The sequence below is a fragment of the Ochotona curzoniae genome, unplaced genomic scaffold (assembly GCF_017591425.1).
Source record: "Ochotona curzoniae isolate NIBS_2020 unplaced genomic scaffold, NIBS_Ocur_1.0 contig_1014, whole genome shotgun sequence".
Taxonomy (NCBI): domain Eukaryota; kingdom Metazoa; phylum Chordata; class Mammalia; order Lagomorpha; family Ochotonidae; genus Ochotona; species Ochotona curzoniae.
The window spans coordinates 47,710,315-47,723,040 of NW_024464920.1; positions in this window are offsets into that span (position 1 = coordinate 47,710,315).

Genomic DNA, 12,726 nt, shown 5'->3' on the forward strand with positions numbered 1-12,726 from the left:
TTGCTCCTTGCTCTCTTCCTTTGGTTAACTCTTTTCACTTCAGGGCTCAGTTGGAATGTCTACTCTTCCAAGAAGCCTCTCAAGCTGGCCCCTGGCTTTGGGGGCTGCTTCTGCTGCTCCGTCTCCCCCCACCATGCCAGCCCTTGGTCCCTGATGCCATAGTGGGCTCACCGTATCTGCTTGGGGTACAGCAGCCACGAGTCAATCCCCCACGTGCCAACTGTGTGGCTGTGGGTGGGAGTGAGGGGATGTTGACATTCATGTGACTGCGTTTTCCATTCCTCTGCATGAGCGAACAGGCCCAGACAGGCTGGTGGGTCACTCGCACAGGCTGAGGTCATGCCTGTGTGTCCTAACTCGTCCCCTGCCAGGAGCGGCTTCTAGCCGCCCCCCAGCCCTGTCTGGTCCCCCCTTCCACTCTCCCTCACCCATTAATAACAGGATTAAGAGCAGGTTGCTGCTGAGCAGAGACAGGCTTAGAAAAACAACCCGAGAATGTTCTAAGAGACCGAGAAACTTCAGCCATCAGCACTTTTTATATAGTCCCGAATTCATGAATTTTAACCAAATAAACACAGGCATGTTAGGTATTAATGTATGTGCCATTATGCAAAAGCGCTATTACGGCTGTAATGAAAATTAGATTCTGACTCGGCAGTGGTGGCAGCGTGCCATTGCCATAGTGACGGGGCTGCAGTGGGAGCTGGACCAGTCCTGTGGGAAGGGACAGGGGCAGGGCCTGGCCCAGGTGGCAGGAACCTGCTGCTGCCTGGCCAGCCCTGCTGGGCTCTCAGAAGAGCAGACCGTAGTTTGGAAGGGGTGTGGGTGTGCTGTGCCCGTGGGACTCACCTCCCCCTGTCCCGTCCTCTCCCAGCCGAGCAGAGTGGGATCACATATGTGAAGTAGAGCCGCCGGGGACTGACCGACAGAGCTCTCAGCTGGCTCACTCCCCAGACGCTTCTAGTGGCCAGGACTGGGCCAGGCTGAAGTGGAGGAGTCGGAACCCAATCCAGGTCTTCCTAGAGGGTCACAAGGATCTTACCACTTGAGTTGTCATTGCTGTCGCCTCTCAGGGTCTACATTAGCTGGCAGCTGGAGTCGAGAGGGTTCGTGAGATCAGGACTGAAACCCAGGTACTGCAATGTGAGATGAGGGTATCGTACCAGGCCACATGCCCACCCGTGTGCATGTGTGTGAGTCCATGTGTGAATGTGTACGTATGTGTATGTGTGTGTGTGTGTGACCACATCACACACAGTAGCTCACGCACACGCCCAACCATTTTTTTGGAACATGGTCAGGGCATGGGACACAGGTCTGTGTGCAAGTTGCCGTGACCTATGTCTTCCCAAGCCCACGCTCTCCTCCCGGCCCCCATGCTCGGCCCTGGCCCTGACTGCTGCCTCCTGCCTCCTGATATGTCACGGTGTCTGTTCCCTTCCAGCCTTTTCTTGCCCTCCACAGGGTCGTCAGGGTTTGTCCGGGTCACAGCCTGATAGGAAACTTCCACATTTACAGATTGAATTGCACTTGGCATGGCTGGGCCATGCTGTCTGTCCCTTTTATCACCCCGATGGCTTGTACCTTTCAGAGGATCACTGGCGTGTGCCCTTCAGCCTGTCCTTGGGGCGTGGAATTTGTGGAGCCGCAGCCATGAGTCCCTGTTCCCTGGCTGCTGAGAGCCACAGCGGCAGCTAGCTCAGGGCAGACCTGGAGACTTGGGAGGGCAGACCCCGAGAGCAGATGGCAGGCAGGGGAGCAGGGTGAGGACTGTGTGGCAGTGGGATCATGTAACACAGGGCGCGTGCGTGTTTGTTGCAGCTCAGCAAACGGCTTTCAGGATCGGTGGACACCCAGTGGCAGCGTGCACATCTCCCGTTTACTTTGAAACCATCCAGGCGTCGGATGGTTGACGAATGGCTCCAGACGTGGAGAGCTGGGTAGAAGCGTGATCAGCAAATATTTTGAAATGTAAATGGCAGCATTGTAGGTGGGAGCACGTGGATGTTTGCTAAAAATTCCTTCCACTTTGTCGTGTGTTTGAAAAGTCTTGCAATTAGATGTTGGCAGAGGGGGATGGGGAATCACTTATGGAGCGAATCTTTGCTGAATGCTGAATGGGAAAATGAGAATAATAGCATTGAGGGGCAGGGGGAGCAAGTGACTGAGAGAGAGTGCTTCCATCTGTTGGTTTACTTCCCCAGAGCTGGCAGGCTGAAGTCAGGAGCCTGGAACTCCAGCTGGGTCCCCACATGGCCAGCAGGAACCCAGGTATTTGAGTCACCCTGTGCCGCCTCTAGGTCTCATTAGCAGGAAGCTGGCTCGGAAGTGGAGAAGCCAAGCCCTGAGCCAGCACTCTGGATTGGCCTGTGGGTGCTCCCAGAAATGGATGAGCCCTCTGTGCCATCCCAGCTCCAGGTGGATGTTCCAGTCAAGGCTTATTTCATGTGAGGCGCTCTCTCGTGTTTTAGCTCCATTTATGGTCTGGCCACCCCACCAGGAAGCGGTTATGCGTGGAGAAAAGGAGGTACGGGAACGCAGCAGTGGAGCTGGGCTTTCTCTGGCTCAGTGTGGCAGTCCGGGGGCATCTTCGGTCCAGGCTCTGAAATGGGGCTGATGGCTCCAGGGCTCTGCAGGTCCAACAGCCACCAGCGTCCCTCATCACTCCCCAGTCCTCCGGGCTAGCCCCTTCCCTTGCTGATGCTCAGACATTTGGCAGGGCTGGGTGGTTTGACTGGGGGCTGCACTGCCAGGGGTGACCTGGGCCTCCCGCTGGCTCTGTGGGAGGAACCATTTTGTCTACCTGCAGTCCTGGCCTGGGAGAAAAGCCCCAAAGTCCAGACTGGTCCAGGCCCCTGCCTCCTTAAGGGGACCTTCCTCCCTTGGGGAGGTGGGAGGGGAGGATAGGGGCCCTGAGCTCCTGAGCAGAGCAGGGAAGGAAGACCTAGGGCTCTCCTGCCTTGGAGTCTGTCCACACTGCCACCATCTTCTCTGTCCGCCCCTCACACTCCAGGGCCCCACCTGGCCAGGCCATCCCTGGGGGCTGTGCTCCTCCTGGAGGCTGCGCAAGTCAGGACAAACCTGGCAGTCTGTGAACGGTTGGTGTGTGTGGGCTCAGCTCTTGGAGGGGGGTGGCAGCCAAGGAAACAGATTTCCTGGAGGTCAGGGGTCCACCTGAGTGGTCTGGGGAATGAGCTTGGCCGGCTGTGCCAGCTCAATGGAGAAGACAGCTGTGACAGTCACAGCACTGCCCCCCCGCCATGTCCTAGGGGACTCTGTCCTTGTGGGCTGGGCAGAACCCAGGGCAGTGGCTGAGTGACTTTGTTCCCTGAGAACCTGGCCTGGCCAGAAACACTGAGCAGGCATAGCCCTGAGATCATGACCCCCCTCTGCTCACCAGGGCGGGGGTGCGGCAAGGCAGGTGCGGAGCTGTCCCCCAGCTGGACCCTTCTCGGCTGAGGCTCCCTTGGGGACACCCACTCGGGGCTCTGACTTGCAGGCAGCTGTGGTGTGGGGTGAGGCCAGGGCTGTCCTACGTGCAGAGAAAGAGTGGGAAGGAAAGAGAGAGAGAGGGAGGTGGGGGGAATGCATCTTTGGGACACTAAGTCAGTGAAGGAGCCTTCATCATGACTTCAGCTAACCCCAGCACCCCCCAGCACTCCCTCCTGCCCAAAAGGGCCTGGCCCGAGACACGAACTTTGGGGAGATGTGTACCTGTGGTCCAAGACGGGACTGGCCATGGGCCTCTGACCAGAGCCTCAAGCTCAGGCACAGGGACCCTGAGCTGGGCAGAACACAGAAAGGACTGTAGGGTCCAGGGCTGGGGCTGGAGAGAGACTTCTCATTCTGTTCTCCCCTGGCGGAGGACCTGCCCACCCCCAGCCTCTGATGGGTCTGGGAATCTGCATTTGTAGCTGGTTCCTGCAGTGTGAGAGCTGCTGCTGGGGCCTGGTCCCCTCGTGTCCCTGTTGTGGGTCATCGTCCGTGCCTCTTCCAGGATGTCCCCGACAGTGCAGCTCCTCAGGTCTGCGTTTCTCATCACCTCCGCACCTTCATCTGGACCTGCTCAGCACACAGCAGCTGCGGAATCAGCTGGAGCCGATGGCCAACTCCAGGATCCCCGGAGGAAGATTCTGCCAGGGGCTGGAAGTTCCAAGTCCCTCTGGGCCCTCCCGCCCAGCAGGGACACCGCGCGTGTGTGCACCCACAGAGATGTGCACCCACGCACATGTAACACACGGCCACTCACACGTGCACAGGCACATACAGCCTTTCTCCTCAAGGAGACGTGCCAGGCTCCTCCCTGGCCCGGCTGCTGGCCATTAGTGCCCCTGCATGCCAGGCTGCATGCCACCCTTCCCTCCAGACAAGTCTAGCTCCCCAGGGAGCCTTTCACTGAAGTCGAGGCAAGGACCCCAGGGTGCAGATCCCCACTTGTCCGCCCCCCTTTGCATGCTGAAGGCCACGTCCCTCAGGGGCGGGATGGGGTCCCCAGCAAGTCCTGCCTGCCCCTCCCCCCTGTTGGCGCTGTCTGCCACCTGCCTTGCAGAACATGCAGGCAATGTGCTCCCCACCCCAAGTAGGTCCCGTTCCAGGAGAAGGCCCAGGGGATAGGAGGGAGGGGCAGCAGGGAGTCCTCACCCTACAATAGGGACGTGGCCCTGTGCAGGGAGTGGGCAGGAGTCCTACAGCTGCCCCCAGAGGCACCCAGAAGATTAGGGTGTTGGGTGGGCCGGCCAGGGGAGGTTGGGAGTCTGACTCACGAGGCAGATTAGGGAGACCGATGGCCTGTCCCTCAGCTGAGAGTCCTGGGCAGAGCTCGGCAGGGCACGAGGAGCAGGAGGAGGGGGGAAGCATGAAGGAATCCTGGGCCACGGCTGAGCCAGACGCTGGTGACTACAGAGTCTGAGAAGGCGGGAGAGCTGGGCCTGCCGTCGGAACCCAGGGGAACCTGATGGGGTCAGGTGCAGCCTGCGGCCCTGTCTGAAGACAGATCTGTGCCCAGGGCTGGCACAGGGACACCCCAAGGCTGAGGAAAGCTAGTGTGGCCTGGGTCCACAGTACTCCTGTGAAAATGTCCTTGGCCCTGAGCCCAGCACCGACTTCACAGGTGCATGGCAGGTGCACAGTCAGGCAGGGTCACCCCCAAGCCCAGCTTCAGACCCCAAAGCCAGCACAGCAGGGGGCAAGAGCCCTCCAAGGGACTAGGATGGGGCTGGAATGGGGTCCAGAGCTGGCAGGCAAGGTCCTGTTCGGGGCGAGGGCTGCCATGATCACCAGTGGACAGTCTGAACTCTTCCTGGCCACCTGCCAGGTTCATGGTCTCTTGGTTCTCCGTGAGCAGTAGCAGATGCTGCCCTCCCCCTCCCCCCACCCCTCAGGGGCACATGCATCCGCTGAGTAATGGACCGTGTGTGCCAAGGCATAAAGACTCATACCTGACTCACTGCCTCGGCCGTGGGCACCGGCTGTGCTGGTTAGGGTCTCAGCGTGGGCTGCGGAACTCACTGTGGACCCCTCCCATGTGGCCATCTGCTGGCCACAGCTCTGGGCTCATTTTGGGAGGCAGGTGGTGGTTCTCCCCACGTTGCAGGCAGGACAGGGAGCGGAGAGGCCAAGGCTAGGCAGTGGCTGAGTAGGTTGGAGTCCAGCTTGGTCTGACCCCTAGGAAAACCCATTGCCTTCTTCCACAACAACTTGCAGCTCCCGGGGACCCTGGGAGTGAAGCAGGCCTGGACTGGCACCTTGCAGGACCTGGCAAGTAGCTTGATGTGGCCTCTCTGGACTTGATGGCTGTGCCCAGTTCTCTCCTGCTCTTCCCAGCACCGTACCTGTTGTGCAGAGATGCCATGGCCTTGATTCCTTCCTGAAATGCCACAGACAGGAGCCAGCAGTGACAGGTCTTCCAGATCCCCCAGGGAGGCTGTCCCTGGCCTGGGTTCTAGGCTCCTGGGGTAGTGCCGGTTGCCCAGGGTGTGAGCAGCCCTGGGTTAAGGTGGTTGGGTTTGCAACAGCCTTGCGTGGTTTTGTTGTCAGGGAAGGCTTTGGGGGAGAGTAAGAGGGAAACGTAGCAGCAGAAACATCCCCGCCCCCGAAACAAGAGTTCCTCATGAGTTTGAGACATGGACGCCAATGCAGAAGTGACGGATCTACTGGTGCTGGGGGCCTGTAGCATCCTGCTGTTGCGGGGGGTGATCTCCCCTGCCTGGAGGCGGACCTCGAGGATGCTGGCCTGGTGTCCACGCTCAGAGTTCCTTGTTGCTTTATTTGATTGTCATTGTTATTCAAGAGTGTTTATCTGAGAGGCTGCAGGTGGAGAGAGATGTGTATGCCCATCCTGTGATTCACTCATCAAGTGCCACCACCAGCGCCAGGAGTCCACGCAGGCCTCCCACAGCCCCTGCAGTGGCCACCGCTGCCTCCCAGGGCACCCAGCAGCAGGAAGCTGGAGGTGGGATTGGAACCCAGGTCTTCCCACATGGGACATAGGCCCATGCCCGCCCCACTGTGAGTAGAACTGGGGGCAGACATCTGCGTGATCCAGCTCAGCATGGGTAAGGATCAATTTTCAGCCAAGCCACCAGCTGCTCCTGGAGTGAGACCCAAGGAGCAAGACCCACACATGGCTCAGCTCCTGTAGCCACCGTGCTGTGGGCCCTGTGATGAGAACACTGGCCTTCTTCCTGCTTCTGCGGGGCCCGCAGCAGGTCCCTGAGTGACTTGGTAGAACCAGAACAGGCTCTGATTCTGCTGCTGGAGACCAGAGGTCCTGGCATGGTGGCTGGTGAGGAGGGGGTCTGTGGAGTCCTGTCTCTTGGGTGCATTAGCAGGGAGCTGGATTGGATGTGGCTGGGACTCGAACAGGTTCCCGCATGGGCTCCTGTGGGAACCTTCTCCAAACCTTGTTGAGGAAGCATGGGAAAAAAAAAAAAAACGCATGGCAGAAATGCTTTCTAAGTGAAAAAGCAGTGTGTGTGTTAGTCACGGAGGCTCCGGAGCCATTTACAATACGCGTGAGTGGCAGGTGCTCAGCCCAGGGGTTAGAGCACCCACAGCCCACACTGCAGCGCCCACCCAGAGCCGGCTTCCTGCGGGTGCACCCCTGAGGCAGCCGATGTTGGCTCAGCAGCAGCTGGGTCCACACCACGCCCCGGGGAGGCCTGGATGGAGCCCCCAGTTCCCAGTTCCCTGCGTGGCTGTCACAGGCACGTGGGACGTGAGCCAGCGATGGCAGCTCTCTGTCTGCCTGCCTCTCGGATACAGAGAGAATGAAATGCCTGTCAGCCACGCACACAATGGAACATGATTCAACCTCAAAAAAGGGAAGACGTTCTGACACCTGCTGCGACCTTGTTCCAACCTTGAGGATGCTGTGCCAAGCGAGATGCCTAGAAGGGACAACCTTATAGAGAAAGAGGAGTGGCTGGGGCTGGGAACCAGGGAGGGATGTGGAAGGTGGGGAGGGTCGCGAAGTGGTGTGAATGTGTTTAACGCCACGGAACTGTGTGTGTTGTGTAAAAACGGATAGGACGGTAGGTTTTATGTAACGTGCATTTTACATAAGAGGAAAAAAAAAGTGACAGCTGCTTTGGGGATGGAAAAGGAAGGGATGGAAACATTACCTCATGCGCAGAAATAAAAGGGCGTGAGTGTGCGCGTGCGAGTGCGCGTGGGTACACCGCACGTGTGTGCGAGTGGGCGTTTCCTTTAGAGAGTGAGTGAGATGAGACTCAAAGGAAGGCTGTAGGTTTGTGGCACCCCCACTGCGGCATGGCGTCTGCTGGGTTGGCAGGAAGCTGGTGTTGCTGGTGACAATCTGAGTGGTCAGACACCTCCGGCAGGGGCCAGCACTGTGGCTCAGCATGCTAACCCTCCACCTCCGAGTGTCATCCCATGTGGGTGCCAGTGTGTGTCCCAGCTGCTCGCTCCACTTCTCATCCAGTCCCCTGCTTGTGGCCTGAGAAAGCAGGGCAGGATGGCTCAACTCCTTGGGACCCCTGACTCCTGGCTTTGGGTGGGCTCAGTTCCGGCTGCTGTGGCCAGTGAGGGCCAGAATTTTGTTTCTCCTTCTCATTCTTTCTAATAAAAATCTTGCTTTTTAATAAAAATAAATAAGTCTTAAGAACACCACTGGGAACTTTGGCATGCTGTCCAAATTCAGGCTGACAGTGAATTCCAAAATGAGCGACCAGGTGTCTGAGCTGGTATGAGGGGTGCAGCTCAGGCTGTGTGGTTGGAGCTGAGATGGCAGCAGCCCTTACCACGTGGTCTTACGTTCCCCAGGGCTGGCCGAGCCACTGGCTGCTGCTGGCCATAGCCAACAGGGCAGCTATATCTGCGGTGGCTCTAATTGGACACAGAGGAGGTGCCCTCTGGATGCCAAATCCAGGCAGGAACCAGTCTCGACTTGGCCAAGGGCAGAAGGGACAGCAACTTGGTGAGGAGCCTTGGGGATCCCCAGTACCCCTTCCTTCCTGCTACGGTGACCCTTGGAGACCTCTGAGACTACATGGAAAAGCCAGGCCAGGCCAGGGTCATGTGACTTGTCACCGAGACTTGAGCTGTGGGCGCTCAGGGACACAGCAGCAGAGGGCTGCGCAGCCAGCTGGAGGTGATGCTGCTCTGTGAATCACTCGTGCTGTCATTGTGATTACTTTTGAAAACAGCCCTACCTGGCTTTCATTCTATCCTAGGAACCAGCTATGACCGTGACCATGGCTGTGGCCATGGCCAACTCCCCCTGCGCCCCCACACCTGCCGCCTCAAGCCCAGCAGTAGAGGCGGCACTGAAGCTCTGGCGTGGCTCTGGTGGTCCTGACCACAATTCACTGTTTGGGTTCTCCATGGCAATTTCTACTGTCCCAATCCCAAGGCCACAGGAACATGGTGATGGTGACAGGCTCGGATCCCAGAGCCAAGAGCAAAGTGAGACGACACCGTATGGTGGCCAAGGGCCAAGGGAGGGTGTTGGAGCCGTCAACTTAGATGTGGCAGGTGCAGGGGCCAGGGCAGAGGGGAATTGAAGGTTTCTGGGCCAATGCTCAGTGGCCAGGGAGCCTGTGTAGTGGGTCTGGCTTTAGCTTTGCTGTCTCTGGCCCTGTTCTGAGCAGGTGCTATAGGCTGGAGACCAGCTCTCAAATACTTGGACCAGCTCTGCTCTGTGTGGCCCAACCTCGGCAGAGAGTGGTTGGAGACTTAGCGACCACAGTCACCACCAGGGCTCCCTGCCTGTCCTGCCCCCACATTCTTCTGAGAACCTCCTACTGTGTTGCTTTGCCTTTGGGCTGCCCTCAACACAGCAGGAGCCCGTGGGTGGCTCCTAGCCTCCTGCTTCTGGAGCTGTGAAAGATCCGCCCAGGGTGCTGGGGAGCCCTCCTATTTCTTATCTATTCTGTTGCAGGGCTTATTGGAATCTGCTCTCTCTCCTGCACTCAGGTGTGTATCTGTGTGTGTGTGTGTGTGTGTGTGTGTGTGTGTGTGTGTGTGTGTGTGTGTAGGGTGCCTGTAGTTCCAGGTGTGAATGTTGTGACTCTACTGAGTGTGGGTGGGAAGTGAGACCCAGGCTTCCAGAATTACTGTCACCGGAGCCAGGCCAAGGTCAGGGTCTGCAGGGCCTGGAGCCCACCACATGCTTCCTTGGAGAGGGCTGGTCTCCAAGACCCTCCTGTGCAGACCCCGTAGAATGGAACGTAAACTCAGCTGGAGTTCCAGAAGCTGAAATGCTGCACTAGGTTCTGGTGACCCGGTCCTAGCCCATCTGACTCTAGGCAGGAAGGGGAGGAGGGTGAGGTCCCTTCCCCCGACCCTCCCTGCTGCCAGGGATCTGATCAGCCTGCAATGGGCACCTGCCACAAGGCCTTTGCAAGTGCTACCTCTTGCTGCCCAGGCTGCAGTCTCCTTGGATCTTTTCAGGCCTTGCCTCTGCCCATACCATAAAGCTCTCTTCCTTGTCATGAGGGGCCTTGCTCCTCTTGGCTTTCAGATCTCAAGTTATTTGAGTTCTCCACTGACTGGGACCAATGGTGTGTGAGGACAGAGGTCTCGCTTGGCCTGTTGTCTGCTAGACTCTGACAGCTGTCCTGGAAGAGTCTAGAAGCATGCCCAGGCCGGAGCAGGCAATCGGCAGATTCCTCAGCTGGGCACCTGCTCTGGATCAGGCACCCAGGGACTGGACACTGTGCTGACCGCTGTGTTGCCTTGAGCGCCTCATACGTGCCTCCTTGGAGGGAAAACGGTGGCTGCAAGAATTCCGAGGGGAGAAGCCTCTGGGGTCGGGGGTGCCCAAGGGGGTCGGGAGGATGTGAGTACAGGTGCTGCAGCTACACAGGATCCGTGCACCTTCTCAGGCTCCTGATCCCTGAGGTGCTAACATCTCGCTGCGTGGGGCTGTGACGTGGTGGCTGTGATGTGGCAGCACCAGGAAGACATGGAGGAGTGTGGGCCAGTGTCTGGCTTGCTGTGGATATCTGCCTGAATGGATGGAGACAATTGACCAGGATCTTGCAAGTTGGGGGCCGTGGAATGATCTGGAAGCCATGTTGCCGCGATGTGTTTCTGAACCCACCTAGCCAAGGAGGTGGCTGCCATCCCAGCCAGGGACAGTCCACCCACCCTTCCCCAGCAGAGATGTCTGCCCGGCTGTAGCTGTGACCTTCACAGCCTTCTGAATGCTGCTGCTCGGGCTGCTGGCTCCTGGGAACCAGGCAATTGATTCGTGAACTTGACACACAAAGGCTCTCGCGACATGGGACTCGGAGGGATGCTGTGACAGTCCATCAAGGCCGGGCATGGCATTTGGCCGGCTGTGTCTTTTTCAAAGAAGTCAGTCCCTGGGAACTGCCTCCCCCCACCCCACCTCCTGACAGCTGCTTGAATCACAGACTCGGCTTCCGGAGGGTGCTGGGAAGTGAGGGTCTAGAGACACAGCCCTGGCAGAGAGGAGCTCCTAGTTCTGGGCTTCTGCTCCCAGCAAGCCATTTGGGGAAGACTGGCCGTCAAGGGTAGCCAAGCAGGGGGACATGTGCAGGAGACGCTTGGAAAGGCTAGAGCAGTAGTGTAGGCTCAGAGCGGCGCTGTCCATCCAGAGCACGCTGCCCTGTCACACCTTAACCCCCACCCTAGGGAGCGCTTGCCCTGGGTCCTGCTTGAACCCCCCCCCATCCCGCCAGGATCTGGGCCTGGCTGAATTGAGCCGAGTGGCTGCCTGAGAGGCGAGGAAACTGTGAGGACCCAAGCTGCCAGAGGTTCGGGTGATGCTGCGTCCCCAGGGCTGCCTGGACCTCATCCCTAAAGAGCTGTTGTCGGGACAGTGTCCTCGTTGCACTGTTTCCGGTTGCTGGCAGGACAGGCAAGCACCTCAGGGCCCGGAAGCCCTGGGCACAGGTGCAATGTTTGGAAAGATGGAAAGATGCAAAGATGGAAGTGAGGAACCTTGGAGAAAGATGCACATACTTCCCCACGCCCTGTCCAGCCCCAGGATCCTGTACAGAGCTTTGAGGTCAACCAGTTGATGACTGTTGGTGCAACCAATTGATGAATCAACCAACTGATGACTGTTGGTGCACACTGGGGCGTGTGTGCACTGTGCTGGGCGCTAGGTGAATGAGCGCTCTGCAGAGCTCAGTGGGTCTCTCATGGAGATGTGCCTCCTGGTGGCTGTCATGGAGGCGTCAGGACAGGATTAGCGCGACAAGCACACGCCCCTCGGCCCACCTGCAGGCTGGAGAGGGTGTCCTTGTTTCCTGCGATGTTGTTTTCAGGGAGTTCAGCCTTCTGAGGGGAAGGAGATTAATGAGCCACACGAAAACACTAATTTCCATATATTAGAGGTGATGAAATATGCTAATGGCTCCAACCTAGCTAATCTCCAAGATCGGGACTATGGAAGACAGTGTGAAGGGCAGAGGGGCTGTGCTGGGGATTCCAGATGCTTCCTTGGGGCGGTGGATTGCTTGTGTGTGTGCTCCCCAACTGCTACTGCACCTCCCCATCCAGTTGAGTGGTGAGAGGAGATGCTGAGAGCGGACCCCATGAGGCTGAGGTGGCTCCAAGCTCTGCAGCTCTCCCTTCCCCCTGCCCCCCAGCACTCCTACCACAGAGGGCGGAAAGCACTGGGGTTCCAGTTTATTTCTGTAACATGGAGCCCACCCGCCTCTGCTGCTGCCAAACCAAGATCAGACTTAGGGCATCAGACACTGACGTTCAATGGAGGCAGACAGTGACTCAGACATGGTAGTAACACACCAGGCTGAGGGGGACCCTTGAGCCCGCTGGTCTACACTGCCCTGGCCTTGCTGGGTGGTGCCTCTTCCAGGGCCCTTCGTGGGTGAGGTCTTGTGGTCTGTGTTGGACAAGCTGGATGGAGGGCTGCTTGATCTCTCTATTTTTCTAGGAGCGATTTTATTCGAAAGGCACAGTGAAAGAGTAAGAGAGGGTCAGAGTCCGAGAAAGCCCGAGGCATTTTCCATCTGATGATTCACTCCTCAAATGATCTCAAATAGCCAAAGCTGGTCTGGGCCAAAACCAGGAGCTTGGAACCCCATCAGAGTCTCCCACACTGGGGCAATGCTCTGTTGCTTTCCCAGGTGCCTTGGCAGGGAACTGGGTGGGAAACAGAGTAGCTGGGACTTGAACCCGTGCTCCCACTCTGAGATGCTCACACTGCAAGCCAGGAGGTATCTCCCAGCCACGGCCATGGGCAGGGGAATGACTGGGGTGGTATGTCCA